At 46.2% G+C, this 18,032-nt stretch overlaps 1 protein-coding gene across 6 annotated transcripts in view; it reads right to left on the reverse strand.

Moving 5' to 3' along the window:
• The window catches only part of LOC118505542 (mucin-5AC), a 149,483-nt gene that overhangs the window by 121,080 nt on the left and 10,371 nt on the right, over nt 1-18,032 (reverse strand). For all 6 annotated transcript variants that reach the window (XM_036041472.1, XM_036041473.1, XM_036041474.1 and 3 more), the window contains exon 2: nt 14,704-17,136. The gene's annotated coding sequence lies outside the window, so the exon portion shown is untranslated. The remainder of the gene's footprint in view (nt 1-14,703; nt 17,137-18,032) is intronic.

Consider the following 18,032-nt stretch of genomic DNA (forward strand, 5'->3'; position numbering starts at 1 on the left):
GGGTCGTATTTGATTCGTTCGGTAGGGTGGCCGTATGCTCCCGAGCTGGTAGAATGCGGAAGAAATGCAACCGACCGCGAAGAGACAGTGATGAATCTGTTCGTAAGCGACTCCACGTACAGACGGTGCGTTACAGCCGCAGAACAATGTTTCCATCCAAATTTTCGAGTAATGAGTATTTGTTTTAAAGTGCATATAGCGTATTTACAGCAACTCTTTCGCATGATTTAAAGCTACCCAAACAGAACTAGCCAGAATCTAGACTTAACATTGATTTAACGATGTCAGAGCTATGAAACTAATTAATCTTGAGTAAAGAAATCAATTGCAAGCTTAGGCATATTTCATTTATTTGGAAATTTAAGAATTTTAAACACAGCAATCATTTTTAAGCTATATCTCTAACTACTTTAATGGTCCACAGATGTTCGTTTTTGCATCGCTCTTAGCAATCAAACTCAGCAGAGAAAAAGCAACGAAACCACGCACAAGAACAGTTTCAGGGAGCTGCAAATGCCATGCCGTTTGATTAAATGAAGCCGTTATCTGTCTAGTGCAGCTCCTTTACCTGCCAACCGTCGCTCAATGAAAACACAAACACTCGGCTACCTTGGCTGTCCCCCTTGGCCACACCCGACCCTACCCCCGATGGTGGGCGATGTTGCTTGTTGAGAAATTTAATTTAATTATTTTCCCCATCAACACCACGCTTGCCGACGGGCAGTGTACACTCGTACCGGAGCGTCCGAAGCACCTGTCAGTTCATCTGGCTCGCCGTCCTTAACAACAAGATTTCCACGGTCTCACCCTGCACCCATCCCCGACGTGTCTTGGCCAGAGATAAAGCGTAGGTGAGCGGTGTTTCACCAAATTGATAAACGAAACCCACCAGCATCCGCACATTCGTACACCGGAGGGCAAAAAGAACGTCGAAAGACTCAGCCCCCCTATTGGCACACCGCGTTCGCGTCCATGTTTGATCCAGCTCTCCCCTCCCCCTGCAGCAAACGCGAATGAGTCGTCTCGGGCTTGGAATAGCTACAAAAGGGCCACGACGAAGCCATGAAGGCTTTTGTTTTCCCAAATGTTCGCCTCATTTGGTGCCGCGCGCGCAACCGGATCCTTTGCAGCTTTTCAACACACCCAGCCCAGTGTTTCGTGTTGTCTTCAAGTGCTATTTAACCTTCACGTAGCTCATCTTTCTCGACCAAGCAAAACCACACGCAGCGACGCTGGAATCGGGCTGCAGGCTGTTCTCGAGAACAATTCAACCAACTGCTACACGAGCACCCTAGACGCGCTGGGCACACCCACAGGCTGAGCGTCCGTGAAAGCCGAGCTACGACAACAGTGTGCTGGGGCAGACGAAAAAACAACACACGCAGCAGTAATTATGAGCAGAAGAAAGTGTAAAGAGATCAGCATGGAGCCACATCAACAAAAATACAACTGCTCGAAATGAGTGCTATGGACCTGGGGGTAGCGCGAGTAGTTTGCCCAGCGGACTTACTTTGCTTGTTCATTGTATGTAAGTGTGTGAGGATGCTGTGTGTTAATCAAAAGGTTCCACGAAAACTCCTCCAAGCATACGAGTGTAGTAGAAAGAACTCGAAGAAAAGAGAAGAGTTGATGTAAATTTAATATGGCAGTTGAGATTTCTTTCGTAACTAAATTAAAGCTGATGGAAGTAAGTGTCCCAACAACACCAAGAGAGTATCCCTGGATCTGCTTAAGCGCTTCTCAAAATGTTAATCATAATCTTGGCGACAAGTTCAAGTGGACGTTTGGATCAGCAAACAATTAAAGTAAAATATTTGAAAGCTCTTTTCATTGTGGACTAAGCACCCGTGAATCACTTTACAGAAATACTCCAGATCACACAAAAACGAACCCAATACAACATGATCCCCGCATTTCTAAAACTTTCCTTCGACAGTTTGTACAGTGCCCCCCGGTCCGACACTTAAAACGTCTCGATACCCACTTGAACCATCATAATCATTAGTTTGTTTCATCGAATTTTCTCCTAATCGAATGATCAAACGGATCCGGCTGCTGCCCACGAGTGTTACAGTTTGGTTCATCCATTCAGCAACCAGCCTGTCGTGAGGATTTTGATCAGTTTCAGAAACTTTTGCCTCACCCCGCGCTGCCCAAAGTATGCCAGACACGATGTTACCCGTCTCGAAATCGGGACGCCATCGGTTCCACGACCCCGATCGACGTCCTTTGCTCATTATCCTTTGATCTCTTCGGGGTGGGAGAGTTTGAGGAGCTAAGGGGGGTGGATTGTCAGCATCATGTCTTCGTCAATCACCCACTCACACACACACACACACCTTATCTAGACCATTTCCAGTAATCATGGGTAAACTTTTCCCTCCAACGAGTGAAAAATTCTAAACAGTATGCTGGGGGACGGGGGTCAGGGGGTTCTGCGTCAGGGTGGCAGCAAGGAAAAAAAAACATCCTTCCAACAGGCCAACAAAATTATGTTACTGGCCGCTTCACAGTTGCTTACGACATAGCCCCGCACTTAAAAACTTTTAATTGGTAAGCTGATGGACCAAGTGGACGGAGCGCAGATAGAAGCAAGAAGAGGAGAAGAGCAACCAAAAACGAAAAAAAAACATCAACCCGAAGTAAAGAATTCTACCGGAGCTGAACGGGCGTGGTGGAAGAGTGGAAAGGAGGAAGAAGTTTTCCCGCCTGTCAGCAGTCTGCCAACCGCCGTTGCTGCTGATTGGCATCCAAGCGTGCCGGCGCGAATGTCGTTGAATGTGGGAGATTGCGTTGTGATGTCTGAAGACTTTGTTCTACAAAGTAATTAACAGCGAACACGGCTTTGTCCACACTCCCTAATCAAATGCCCATAGACGAAGGGTACAGGGCAGGAAGGTGGAAAACCGGAAGCAGCAAGGATATAAAATGGTTCAGATTTTCTTTTTCACCTTCACGGAGCGTCACCAGTCCAGCGTCCGATCGCTGGACCGGGCTATAAAACCTCGCTCGGTTTCCATTTAATGGGTTTCGTGATATCGTAAAAACCGTGCCGCTTCTCGAGCTGCTATCATCTACAAACCACCACCATGCCCGGGCTGGTTAGACTGATACCGAGACAAATAGCATTTAATCGACCCCAATCAATTTAGCAACCTTCTCCAACTCCTCATCGGCTCGCTTCGTGTTCCATTGGACACTGTCGGGTGAGAGGGTGATGTATTTTTTTATTATTATCATCTTCCCCGGAAAGTACGGATGTTTCTATTTACCCACGCGGACGCGCTCGGACATAAGATTAGGACCAGATTAATGCCACTAAGGAGCGCTGTATCACACGCAAACACGTGTCACGCACACACCAACCAACAGCAAGAAGCGCCACTGGAAAGCAAATGCCTGAAATTATTTGCCCTCGCTGGGCAAACGGCCCATGCTTGAGGCCTGTTTTCTGGGGTGGAAAAAATTGAACTGCCACCAACCAATTCGATCGAATCGAGCGGGCTCCACCACCAGCAAAACGGAGCGGAGAAAAAAAAATCTGAGCCCTGCCACACGCACGCAAGACGGCACAGTGTACGTGACTATGAATAAGTAAGTAGTGTTGCTGAATCGCCCGACCCAACCAAAAAAAAGCTCAACGATGACTTCCCATCCATCAGGCTTCACCAGTCGACGACGTTGGACTTCCGTCGTTGCGCTAGGCACGATTCGCCCAAGAAAATCTTCTACCATACTTTGTGGCCGGGTGAAATTGTTAAAGTCTGTACGCGGTAGATGAATTGCCGATTTTTGCTCCAACTGTGCCACACACGAAATAAATCATGCTCGCAACACACGGTGTGCGCGGTTGATTGTAAAACTTCCCCGTCATGTGAACCGGCTCCGTCAAGCCGGAAGGAGCTCCGATTGATTTCCCTTTCCAGCCAGCGACTACATCCATGGCAATCGAAGTGTCAGTCGTGTTCACCGAGCAACCGAGTGTGGGACGAGGAAGCTCGAGGAAAAATCCTCACCCGCAAAGCCATTCCGAAAGGTAGACATCCGAACTGGAGCATTTGCTACCCTAAGCACGGATTTATCTAAGGGAGTTGTGTGCTGAAGGAAGCAAAAAGACTCGAATTGGAGGAGCGCCGACAGTGGACGTCGAACGAACGACGAAAAGAAAAAGCAATTTATTCGATATTCATTATCGTTTCTATTCAAGAGTAAAATTGAAGAATCACCTTCACTTTCCTACCGGATTTCGGATTTTCTATATATTTGTTTCCCGTTTCCCAAGTGCTTGTTCTGTGCCAGCTTCAAGCTCCGCTCTGCTCCTGCACAGGTATCGCAGGTGGTAAAGGACGTATTTTTCGCCTCCAATTTTCGTCCCTTTTTGCGAAAAAAATCGAAAACTAATAGGAAAGGCGGGCTCGAAACGGACAGAGAGAGAACGAGAGAAGATTCGTCAGAATCCGAATATATGTCCACCGAGCAAGCAAACCATTGCCCTGCCGGGCTCATGTGTGCGTGTGAGGCTGCAAGTGGGCTGCGAGTGTTATTTTTGGCCATTCGAAGGAAACTCTTAAATTCGCCGAAGCTTTTCAACTCCTCGGCGTCGTCGTCGTCGTCGTCTGTCGTTCTTCCCAATATTCGCCAGGCGAAAGTGGGAACGGGAAACAGAAAATCTCAAAGAACATTCCATTCGCTTCCAGGAGACGGCCAAACACGCCCACAAGGGTGGTAACAGGTGAGCACGATGACGATGATTGAAGGCAACCGGAAACGTACAAATGAAGAACCTTTTTTGGTTCGGGCCTTATCCGCTTTTCACTCCCCTCCCCCTCAAAAGGAATGGGGTCGGTACAATCACCCCGGCTACAATCCCCCGACGGCAACAAGGAATCGAATCTTCCCATTCCAACACCATCCCAAGGTTGATTGCTGTGGCTCACGAGAGGCAGGTGGCAAAGGCTTTCAAGGAAAAACCGATCAACGATCCGGGGTCGATCCCGGATCCCGCTCGGCTTGGCAAAAACAATGTGCCAAAAAACGTGCAAAACCTTCGATCCGTGTTTCATTTCCCAACCCCATGCCACGGTGGCACGGTGGCAGAACTGTCAATAGTGGTAGGTTTCGTTGAATTTTCAATTTATTCGATTCCTTCCGTTCATCCGTTCCGGACGCGGGCATAAACTATCCCGGAGGCTAGATGAGTTGACAATTCTTGTAACCATTGTAACACACGCACACACACTCACACATACAAACACAGAGTGAATGTGAAATGGGGGGGAAAAAGAACGAGCAAGGTGCTGACTGCCTGAAGCGTTCTTTGATTCCTGAGCCTAATAAAACCTGTTCCGAAAGGTGTTGGTTGCGAAACTTCACACGGATCAATTTTTGTTTCCTGACACGTTTCGAGTCCCTCGAAACATTAATCTCTGCTTCTTTCACCCATGTATCGAATCACTCAAACCTTTTGTCGGTAAGCGCCCTATAGCAACAATAAGCGAGACACATTTGGGAAATTCCTTCGCAGGAAATGAAAACCCATTTATTCTGCGTTCGATTTACTTTGATAGGGGGGAACTGTTTAAAGTAAACCGACCCCAGCCCTTCATGTTCCGTTTGTTGGGCAATTCAGTATCGAGTGTAAGATTGGTTTTAATTGAGATGTGGCGCCGAATTATGAAACTGTCGCCCACTCCGATTCAAAATAAGTACGCGCACACGCCTTTAAGCTTGCGGTTGCAGCGAAATGTTGGACCAGTGCCCACGTTAGTGCACTGAACTGAACCGTTCCCGACTGTTTGTTTTGGGCACCATTCAATGTTGTTTTGTTACTATGCAAGACGGACCACTGAATTGTGTCATATTTGTCGATGGTGATGGAGGAACAACATTTGTTGAGCGGTTTCCTGCATCTTCCGACACCCCACGGGTTGATTTATTACTGTAACAACTAGTACCGATCCGCAAACAAAATAGAGTAATACCATAAAGCACGGTGTGTTTAGTTTTCTTTGCATTGAAACACCAGGCGTCTCCATGACCGGGCGTCTCCATCAAGAGGGAAAAAAAATATTTCAAACTGCTCACATTCAGCTTCTAATAGCCTCCTCCAAGCAAGCATTAGGATATTAACAGGTTTTAAAAATACAGCTCTGCTGACCTTCATAGTTTCTGTTGTGTGGCGATGGAAACAAACGGTCAATTCGTTCCAAAAACACATTCCCCCCTGCCGACTTCTCTCACTTCCTCACTCGCTCTCGCTATCTCTCTGCCCCATTCCATTAATTTTGCCTAATGTTTTGAAGCGCTCCGTATATATGAAAAGCAAACCCCAATCGCCTCGTTCCATCATCAACAATCTCTCCCGAACCGTGGACAAAACACGCATGGTCAGACGTAGATTAATACGATAAATTTGCGACGGACGAAATGGAGTCCAAAATAATTCCTAATCCTCTCACCTGCTGCCTAATGGGGTTTTGCTGCTGTTCACCACTCTCCCGTACACTGATGCTTTTGATGCCCCCCAACTCACACACACACACACACATACTCAGACAGAGTTTGCTAACCGGACCCAAGCCGTGCGGACGAGGCAAGACTCCCCGATCTTGCCTCTAATGTGATTTTGCTCAAATGACTCGTTTCGGACGGTTTGAGCGTGCGGGAACGAATCGCACGATCAACACACCTGCCGGTGTCAGTTCGTGCTCGTTTGGCGACGCTTTCACGGTGCTTCAGGCAGTCTGCCTTTCGGTCACCCGTAGTTAGATGGATGGATGGATGGACCGACGGCCCAGCCCCATTCCCAACCCGGCGAGATGCTCGTCCGTTGCGATGAATCGTTCACGATTTTCCACGCTGATGAGGTGAAACTACTGTGCCGAGCGAAGGACCAGGCAGCCGTTCCACGCATTAAGCCGGGCAAAAACGCGAAACTAAGCCGTGGCACAGTGAAAGGTTTTTGTCTCAGGCGCAGCAGCGATAGGCGTTTGTTGTTCCCCAGTGTCGTTGAAAAGAAACGCTCCGAGTCGCCCAATCTCTAGACGACCAATCTCGTAAATGTCGTACCTCCCAGGGCAGCCTTTATGGAACGAGAGCGAGAAAAACGCAGCAAAAAAGAAAACAAAACCGGCGAAACCATCAGCGAACTAAACGAACCTAAGGCAAGATCCAAATGAAGAGTAAAATGAAGACACAGACTCGCACCAGCCGAGTGGCGCACCGACGCGGAGACGATGCAAGGGCGTAATTTAATGATAAAAATTTAATTATGTTACATTTTAGTTGAATTCCACCGGTCGGTGGCATTTTCGTAGTTTCGGTCCCTCGGTTCCATCCTGTTGCGTTTTGTGTTTGTTTCTTGTTTGCTTGTGTGCAGCGAAGATTGAGTTCTTTGAACTTAACATTTCAGCAGACCTTTCGCTTCGTCATTTCTGGCACGCATCCTGCCGACGGGCCGGTCGAGCAGCATCCAGCAAGTCAAGCAGCAGCCATCACTTCACCGCTTCCTCGACTGCTTGTGGACAGTGGCGAAGTGGACGAAGGCGAATGGTTTGGCAAAATTTTTCCCTAAAAGGAAGCGAATCGCCACTCACTCACTCACTCGAACCACCTCGAAGCACAGAGCGATCCTTTGGGTCATTTTCATTTCTTCATTTTCACATTCAACATCGGGAGAGTGTGCTGTTGATGGTTGGGCTTGGGACGTGTTTTGTTGGGGGCTCAAGCACTCAAGCCCACTCTCCCACTTCCAGGGTGCAGTCAAGGTGCAGTCAACAGGCCAAGTGGGGGTTGTTGGGTACTGCGAGGGTAAATAAGTTTCGTGCTTTTAGGCAGGCAAGCAACCCGGCCCGGCCAGCGACAACAAAAATAAAACAAAATCTTCTTAAGTGGACCTTTTCTTTGTAATCGGCTGGCTTAGGGCGGTCGCGGCAGAAGGGGACGACGGCAAAAGAGGCACAACAAGTCAGAAGGAGTCAACTTTTTCACCACCCAGCAGCACTGGCTTCGTTAAGCTATCTCCCAGGGTCTGGTGTCTTGGCGCTTTCATCATTGGCCGCGGGGAGGAGCATTTATGTTATGTTTTCCCATTTTGTCCTATCAAAAGCTTCGTTGCCTTTCGTTCGCTTTTTTTTGTGTTTTCGAGTTTACTTCGTAAGAGAAGGTTTGTTTTGCTTTTAATTACTTCTTTTCATGTTTTCGTTTTCCTTTTTTTGTGTGCGAACTTATTTTGCCTCCCTTGCCTAAGTGCTTGAGCGGCTCGGGTCGTACATTAAAGCTGAAGTACTCTCTTAATTAAGACCGTGATGCTTTCAACAGTAAGATTTTGCGTCAAAAATTAAAAATTATTTGTAGAAAAATCTGTTTTTAAACCAAATAAACTATTCTTTGTTGTCTATTTTGAAAGCATGACAGACATTATTTCGACAGACAAATAATGAGTACAAATAAATTAGACAACAGACAAATAATTAGTAACAAATTTTAATCAATCCCTCAAAGTAGACAAATACACAAGCCATCACAAACAACATTATCGTTAACTGTCGATCAAATGCTCCTCTGCAGCTTGTAGTAAGTCGTCGGTGCGTGAAGACGTAAAAACAACTGCAGTTGTGAAAGTTTCGAGTAAAAACATCCAGATGTTTCTCACGCAAAAACCTCCCAACAACCGAGAGAAAACAGTAACAAGAGACCCAATTCTAGGAACAATATTTAGCTGGACACTTCATTTATTTCCAACCCCAAAACACACAAGCACACACCTATTGCCAAAAACGGTGCAACATTAATATAGTCGTAAAAACAGCCATAAAACTCTCGTGGAAAATCGACCTACCCTGACTGTATGTTTGTGTATATAGGGTTGCACTACTACCGTCATACAATATGCGTCCAGTTGAAGCACTATGGTCAACTTATTGCAAACAAACTCACCGAAAAGAAAGTTCAAACGCAACTTGTGTGTGTGTGTGCGAGAGAGCGAGCGAGAGCAAGAAGACGACAACAACTAATTTCTACCAAGTGCAACTAGCCGATGAAAGTTTGTCTTAATAGTTTACGATCACAAACCCGCTCCAGTTTCCCGATTGGCGCCAAAAGGCACTGCTCGGGACGAAGTTTGCCCGCACCCCAGCAGACGGTGGCGTCTGCTGGGTGGGATTTGTTTATGCTGTTTACGATCAAAAAGTGCCACAGATGCATCGTTGCGCTGTCCGGCTGAAGTTCGGATGGGTTGGTCGAATGAGTGCTGTGTGCGAGTGTTTACTGGCCCCAAGTTTGCCAACCAAGAAATCCATTACTACCGTACGAAACGATGTCTTCCCGGTGCTTCAAAAGGAAAACCCCCAGAACATGCTCGTAAGGGGGGAAAGGCGGCAAAGAGTCGTGTGGGAAGCCGGTGGAGGTCTTTACTAACGAAGGTAGAGCGAAACAGTGCTCCCTTCTAAAACCATCTTTACTTCCTTTTTAATTTCCACCTAACGAACATCGTTTCCCTTCACTTTGCGTCCTTTTTCGGATACGGTTGTCATGGTTGTCCTTTCGTTGTCCTTCCCGGGAGAGTTTCGGTTGTGTGTGTGTGTGTGTGTGTCGCTGACACCGAAACGGACGCAAAAGTTTCCCGTTTTGGGTTTACTTCCTATCGACATCCCTGCAGTCCTTCACAAGCCACTAATTAGGAAATCTAACGTCTAAACAACCCAACCCTGACTGCCGAGCCGTACTCACACACTTGACTGCCTCTTGACAGTTGGCGAACAGTGTTGTTGCTGACTGGCTGGCTGGCTCGCTCGCTCGCTTTCGGTCCGGTAAGGTGACACCTTTTGCGATGGTCGGCTGGCATCGTTCTCCCTCTTCACCGGGTGGCTTGTCGAACGATAGCAACCAGTAGAGGGTTAGTCTTTATTCGATCGACTACTTTCGTATGCCGCACGCAAAGCACAACGGATTTTTGTGAAGGACTATGACAGGGATGCTTTCGAAAAATGGTAAACAATTTGCAAAGTTTCAATCTGCATAAGACTCGGGCTCGGGTTGAACATGGGCTGGGTGAACGCTTGCAAATTCACTATTAGCGTCCTTCATCTCAGATATTGTAATGTGTTTAAAAGCGCATTATTTAAACGTATTCGCCCATTTTATTATATTGTAGTAATTAATAGAACAGTTCCATTTTTGTTCCTTTATGTTGAGCATTAAAGACAGATCAACCGATGAGCCATATTTTCTGACTGAATTCTTTGAATTTCTTTTTTCATTAACCGTTCCCCCATAGTGAGGACTTGACTATCCAACTATGCGGTATCGTTAAGTCTAGCAAGCCAGAAATGGCAGGCGTGACTAAAGAGGCCGTTAGGCCAAGAAAGAAGAAAATGTAGCTACCTCTTGATCAGTGGAAAATGTTCATTCACACATTTTTCCTTTGAATAAAAAGTTCCACTAATGTTATCATCAATCAACGATTTATTAGCCTTAAACAAATCCAATTTTATATCACCTCTCCTACAGAAGGTTATTTCAATGTTTAGTTTAAATAAACCCCAAACTCAAGCTACTTTAAGTACACAATTTTCAATGTCTATTTGCATTTTTGGCTTCCAATTTCTCCTACCTTCAACGGTACAGTTCTATCACCTTCAACGAAAGGCTTCTAGCGCAGAAAGCACCCAATCACCCGAACGGTGACTGCTTGCAATGCTTATGATCCTTCTCAGAAGCAGAGCGGTAGCATTCACTTCACTTAAGAAGGATTATGTTTGGCAAACCCTCTTGCCGTCCGTGACTCCATCCCAGGCACACAGCCCCACACGCCTTCGCCTCATTGTACCCCCGAAAAAAGAAAAACACAATCATCTCGACTCCAAAAAACGTCATCATCTCGACAGCGAGAAGAAGAAATTATCATAAGAAATTAAGAATAATTAACAGAAGTGTTCTTCTCGCCGCCCACCAAAGTGGACTACCGTCAAGGATGCGATAGGAGCGGTGGTTCTGTGTCTGATCTATCCTTTATACTGATGCTGCCTCTGTTCGCAACACCGTACCGATGGGGTGTGTTTCACCCTTTGTGTTTCGCCCTCAACCCCAAATCGGGGGGGGGGGGGGATTTTTTGGGGAGGGAGACGTGAGAGCAGATCGAAACCAAGCGGAGTTGTTTGTGGCGTTATTTTGGATACGTTGGCACGCTACATTGTGCCCAAAAGGGGCAAAACTTTTTTCACGAGGCATTGGCGCTTCCAAAGACGATCGAATCGACAAACAGCTAGCGAGCGCGACATGATTGTTCACACCAACGCCCTACATTTGTACAAGGGTGCACAGAACAACAAGAGCATCCTCTGGGTGGGAAAAGTGGCTGGATGCGTAAACTCCCACCAACCACCTCCCCTCCCCCCCTCGCTGGGGTCGACCGAAAGGGAAAAATGGTGGCGAAACCCGTTCGCGCGCGTATTCCACTCAAGTGTCGAATCAAGTGATGCGATGCGCTAAAAAAGAAGACAAGTATTTTTCTGCGCCAAGAAACACGCTTCAAGTGGGGTTTTGCCACCCAGCCACCAGTTTTCCACCGGTTCAAGAGCGACACTTTGGCGTTGGGGGGGGGGGGGATAAATGGATTGGAGAAGTTTTCGACACCATTATTTCAACCGTGCGCGCCTTTGATGTTCGATGGTTGGGCCAAACGTGGCAACAGCTATGTAAGGCATCGTAGGGAATTTCAATGCGAATTCACTCACACACACACACACACTTGTGCTCACATGTGCCCATTACCATCGTTTGAGCTGAATAACAATCAGCTACGGTGGTGATGGGCTTGCTCTGGTATACCGAGTACATCATCGATAGCAGATGGGAAATTGGCTGAGGTTGTCATATTTATGTTTTTGCTCAACGCGCGGAATATATTTGAATAGAAAACATGCAGTGAAAGATGCAAAAATATTATTTTGTCACAAGATAAAATAAATTTAATTTCTTTAACGGAAATATTCATTAAACTCAAATAAGAAAACTATGCCTTGAAGACAATCAAAATTGCATCTTCAGTGACCGCCACGCGAGATCAAACCCCGAAATACGCCAAACCCAATACGTGGCCCTTTTGCCGCTCCTAGAAATCATTACTACGCCTATTTCTGCCCCACAATGACTCTCGATCGTAATATCTTAACCATCGTTCCCTGTCACTCTACAGCCCATCGCCCGCAAGCATCCTCAAGCGTCGCGCAACGAGTTAAAATTACCTCCATCATGTCTAAATTCCGAGAAACACAATCGCCAGCACCGGGCGCGACGTAACCGAATGGACGAATAAATTCGTCTCTCGAAAAAGGCTATTTTCGTACGACGGCGCTGTCCTCTTCCGCCACCGAATGGAATCGGCCATTCGAGTACCCGGCGTGCAATGAAACAAGCCGAATTATCTTCGTTATAATTTTAATTATTCTACCACGGCGCGAACCCAACCCAAACCCGCTTGAGGAGGGCACACTCGAGTGGTACTTGTGAAAGTTTTGGCAAACATGACACACAGCTCGATGATGAGCGCATGGCTTTTTGCGGGAACTGGCAGCACGATATCATCGTCGAGCGCCTCCACTTTACGACCAGATCGGCCGAGACAAAACAGGTTGTGTCATCAATAAAACAGAAGGACCATGGTCGGTTCGTTATCGAACACGGTAACACTATCGGTGTGTAAGAGATTTGCGGCGACGTTTGCGATTGCGATTGCTCGGCTCGGAATGGTAGGCGATAAATTTTACACCATCAAATCGGCCTCAAAGCGGCATCACATCATAAGACCGTTCTGTGTCGATCTTTTGTATTTGTGAGACACACACACATATTTTACACCTGCCTCCAAAGTCAACATAATGGTGTCCGGGCGTTCCATAACTTATTTCTGTATTATCGTTTTCTGCCCGGCTTTCTGTTGTGCTTGTTTTGGCGCATATAAAATTGTCAATGGCTTCGTTCAACCTCACACTTACGGCCGCTACGTGGTAGGTTAGTTTTGGACGATTTTGTTTGCTTCTCTTGTGTTTCATTGTGGAAAAATAAAACCCCTATGTATGCATGCGTAAGAGTGCGTTTGTGTGTGTGTTTTTCCACACATCCGAAGACCCTCCGAGCCGCGTTAAGGAAGACAACCCAGCAACATCTTTATTGGATGTAAAAGGGCAAGGTGAGGCCGTAAATTTTGGCCGGTAAACATAAATTTTTGGGTCACGTTTACATAAATATTGTGTCCCGGAGATCTGCGCGCGTGTGGATTGTGTCGTTCCGTGTGCAATCTGGAGGAACATTGTCTCGGAGACGGCCCAAATGTTTTGTGCGTGTGTGCTGCCACCGGAGCTGATGCCGCGATCATAAGACGCAACAGCTCGGCATGACAGTTTATTAGCTGCTGCTGCTGCTGCAACATCTTTTTATCGATTTTTGGGCTACATTTTGGGGCGGCCGTACATCATCCGTAACGTTCGTTATTTAGTTGCTGTAGTACCCGTTTTCACTATCTCGGGGCAATAATTCCGCGCCGAAGTGTGTGTGTATCGTGTTTACAACCTTAACTCTATCTCTTTAAGGGGCGGTGACATAGAAGAAAAATCCTTGAATGACTGGCCGTTGTATGCAATAATTAAAGAAAAGGCAGCTAGCAAAATTGTAATGCCAATCTTGAATCGTCCCTCGATTACTCCAAGCCAAATGAGCTAAGCTGACACTAAATATTCCTGAAGCTGTGTCACAAAACCATTCACGATTGCAAAATCTAGAGATTGAATCGTCAACCTATGGGCCGCCAGTAGGTTATATCCAGATGGGAAGAAAATATTGGTGGGACTAACAACGAACGCTGTTTTGTGTCTAAATTCTAGCATTTTATCTAACAGATTTGAGAAATGTATGGGAAACAAGTCTAAAACTGTGAAAAATCATAAGCGAAATCCTCTTGGTAAGATCGACCAGTCTCTGATGGATCTGCTAGGAGAGAAAGACGCACCTTTTCAGAAGTTGACTTGTTTGCTCGCACGTTTCTACTGTGATGAAGTTGTTGTTTTAAAAGTTTTACCAATTTAATCCTCATTTCCGTATCAAACAATATTTTTTTGGAAATAAATCATATTTTTAATCCAATCACTTTTGCAGCACTCTCTCCAACTACAGGCCAGCAATCCAAAAATCTATTCTTTACAGTCTTTACGAAAAAAGTGTGCCGATCCCTGGTCTACAGTTCCACCTTACCCTCACAATATACTTCTAACCATTGTCATTATAATGCCTTCCCTATGTCCCCTAGCCATTTGACTCCCTCGATAGCGGAAATGACTTCGCAATGCGTTTTATTTGCCGTTTAATTTTCTCAAGCATAACCACACCAATAACAACCCAACAAACAAGGTGCACCAGTTGCCTCAAATAGACCTGCCTCTTGAATTGCTTTCTTTCTGCTTCCCTCTGTAGTCCCACACCCGAAGGCGCTCACTAGTGCAAAGGGCGAGAAAAATTTCATTAATAATCCCCTTCCGAATCGTAGCGCCGTTGGGATCATCATAACCTGGCCAGAAAATCCCGACCCGTTTGCCGGTGCACGCAAGCACGCTCAACCGACGGTTAAACCCATCGTTTGCTCACCGACACTACATAAATTAATAAAAAGCAATCATCGCCTCGGTATGAAGCGTAGGGACACCGACTTACCTTCACCACACCTGCCGTACGAACACACATACGTACACACACGTACACACGCAACCACTCACACGGGACAGGATTCCTGGCGTACAAGAAGCAACCTCACACACACACACGAGCACCACAAAAAACACTCACTCACAGGCACGGTTTTGCACAATTGAACCTTTTTTCCTGCCACCCCTTGACCGCGTATCCACCCAGTGGGTTTTCCAATTGCGCGTGAAATAACTTTTCCACGAGCTTTTCTTTTTGTGTGTTGCGAATTCTTGCCCACCACGTTTCTAGCTGGCTTGCTTGCCTTCTTCTTATCGACTCTCATACACGCACACACACAACACACTCACATGAACGGTCGGATGCCGTTCAAGCTCATGGCAGCTTTCCCAGCCGTTTGCTCCAACGCACGCGAAAAGCAATCACGCACGCACGCACGCACAGTCACAACCGTTCGCCAAGCTCATTTATCGCAATCGTCGTTATCCGAGTGCGTACCGTATGTGGTGCGGGAATCTCGTGAAATGAAATTACCGGAAGTTGCCGGCAACGAAGAACTCCTCACAAGCACCGGCCGAACGGCTCACGAAACGCGCTCGTCACGCACTTTTGACATTCCACGACGCGAACCACAACTGGCTGCTGATCCCCGGAGCAGGTCTTGATGGGGTGGGCGTTGAAAGCCGTCCCCCTTAAGCTTCAGTATCCTTGCCGATTCACCGGTTGCTGCGGTACACTAGCGACGACGCACCGTCGGTGCTTTAGGAAGCCATTTTTCTTCAGTACCAATCGTACCCGGTTCCGGTAGCGCAACAGCGCCATAATCACCACCAGCTAGCCGCATCATCATTATCACCAGAGATCGTGCTGGCAGCACTGGTTACGCACACCGGGTTTTCGGTTCCCTTCGCGCCCTTCCCTCGGGCAACATTAAACTGGCACCAATACACAAATAAGCTGTTGCACTGATTTTTCCACCACCCCGGAAATTAAGCGGTTCCACTAAACTTTACGAACCGTATTCTCACTGCCGATTCAGGTCCCGGCTTGGTAGTATCTTCTTGCCCCCTTGTACCGCCCTCTTGCGGCAAACAGTCTCAACTACATTTGTACAGTTCACCTGTGATGACAGCTGCTGTCCGGTTTGTTGTGCTGACGTTTCGAAACGTCAAATGTTGTGCGTTCTCCTCGGGGATGATTGTGGATGTGATTCTACTAATTTTCTGCTTCACTCGCAGACTCTTGCACTAAATTGTATCTCTCGTTGCATTCGGTGGACTTGAGTATTTGTTTGTTTGCTTTGGCACACACGTTTCTGTTGGAAATACTTTCTCGCTTTTTTCCTAGCTGCAACCTCATCTGATTATCGTTGGTCGCCCCGTTTCCTGCTTGCTTGGCGCTTTACATCACTCAAAGTGGGTATTTGTATGCGTGTGTTTGTTTTGTTTTTACAGATTACAAGAGTATTGTGCTGAGAGTAAAAGTAGCCGCCATCTTTACAACTACTATCGCTCGAGATAGAGATTTGAATTAAAAGATGGCCATTTCGATTTTCTTTTGTGTTGTGTTTGTCTTACACACTAAAGAGGACGGTTATTGGTTATCTATTTTGTGTCTGCCTGCTTTATACTGTACACGTATGTGGTACTTCGCATTTGTTTTTTTTGTCTCGCATCTGCGAAGGACCGGCACCCCCAAGACGTTTGGCTCACAACCGGTCGAGGTTTTGCGATTTTTCGAACTCTACACACGGTCCCGTCTGGTTCTGTACACTCGCCACACTCCTGCCCTGTCCTTGAATCGACGCGACACTGCACTGCTTGTAACTTCACTAGCTCTAATGTACAACACCGTAGAGAGTGAGTAGAACGCTCGTATGTATGCATGTATATGTAGAGAGACAGATGTATAATGCATGTATAAATAGGCGATAGAAAATAGCTTATGTATAGATAACATCCACTCGTACGATGCGGCTACAGGTAGTTGCGACTGAGTCGGATTAGCGTACCGGTAACCGAACCGAATGCTCTACACGCTACGTCAACCAAACAGATAGAACCAACGCACAACCACAGACGATACGGTATCGGAAACAATAACACTAGTGTGCACAACCTTCGAAATTCACTTCAATGGGCTTCGTTAGATTACTTTTGAGCGATGAGACGACGACGCTGCTACTTCTCCATTTCACTGCCAATCTCGATCGTGTTATGAGCGTGTCTCCACCACCAATACAGACACTTAAAAACACGAGTGGCTTTTACACCACCACAGTTCGCCTAACGTACACTTTCCTCCATGGTACACAACTATACACACACACACACGCTCGCACAGAGTTCGAACGAACGAAGCTTCGGATCGCTCGGTCACATTTTGCTAAACACGTCACAATTCATTCGTCACACTTTTCCATGCTGATTGGGGGTAAAGGTCCTGCAATAATTAAAACGTGGTAAAGTAAAACTCGCAAGAATAAAGATACCTAGAGTTGAAATAAAAACCGTTAGCCACTTTGAGCATTCTTCAGTCTTTGGCAGATGGTGTCTCGAAATAGTCTTGTATTGCTATTCTATCACTCTTTTTACATCACTTCAGAATATCTCCTATTTTGTCCAATAAACACTGATTCCAATCAACACATTTCATAGTTTTGGTTTCTTCAGTTGTTTCCCGATGAGTTCTGCAATGAAACAAAAGAAAGAAATACTTTAGTCATTGATTACAAGCACTCACTTAAAGTCAAATAATTGTCTAAAATTGCAGCAAACAGCTCAATAGAATTCTTTGAATCTAGAATTATAGAATAATTAGAATCACGTTTTTCAAAAGAATGATTCAAAATCCCCTACAAATTGTGTTAAACGCTCTAAAGTCAATTGAATGCTGCTTTTCATATTAATTGACTGTTAAGCTGAACTTAAGCCAATTCCAACGTATACTATTTTCGGTCTTTTCCATGACTTCTTTCATATCAAATACACCAAACACACAGAAACATGGAGCAGTATCAGGGTGACTTCAAATCAATTTTAAAGCTCAACGGCTGCTCACTGCTTCCCAACACGCCTTTTCCCAAGAAAACAGTAGCACTGGGCGATTGTTCAATTTCGTAATTACTATCCGAAGCTTAGAAGGCCACCAGCGTTTTCTTCCATCCATCCAGCCGAAAGGAATGGTGGCTATTTCCAGCAAGCATACAGCAGGAAATGCTTCAAAACGAAAATTAAATTTTCCCTCATTTCCCGTTGATGACAGCGCAGTACGGTGCGGAAGTATCGCGAATCCTCATCGCAAGTTGTGCGAAAATGTGTGCACCATCTTATTTGCCA

Source organism: Anopheles stephensi, chromosome 2 (genome assembly GCF_013141755.1).
Source record: "Anopheles stephensi strain Indian chromosome 2, UCI_ANSTEP_V1.0, whole genome shotgun sequence".
Classification (NCBI taxonomy): Eukaryota; Metazoa; Arthropoda; class Insecta; order Diptera; family Culicidae; genus Anopheles; species Anopheles stephensi.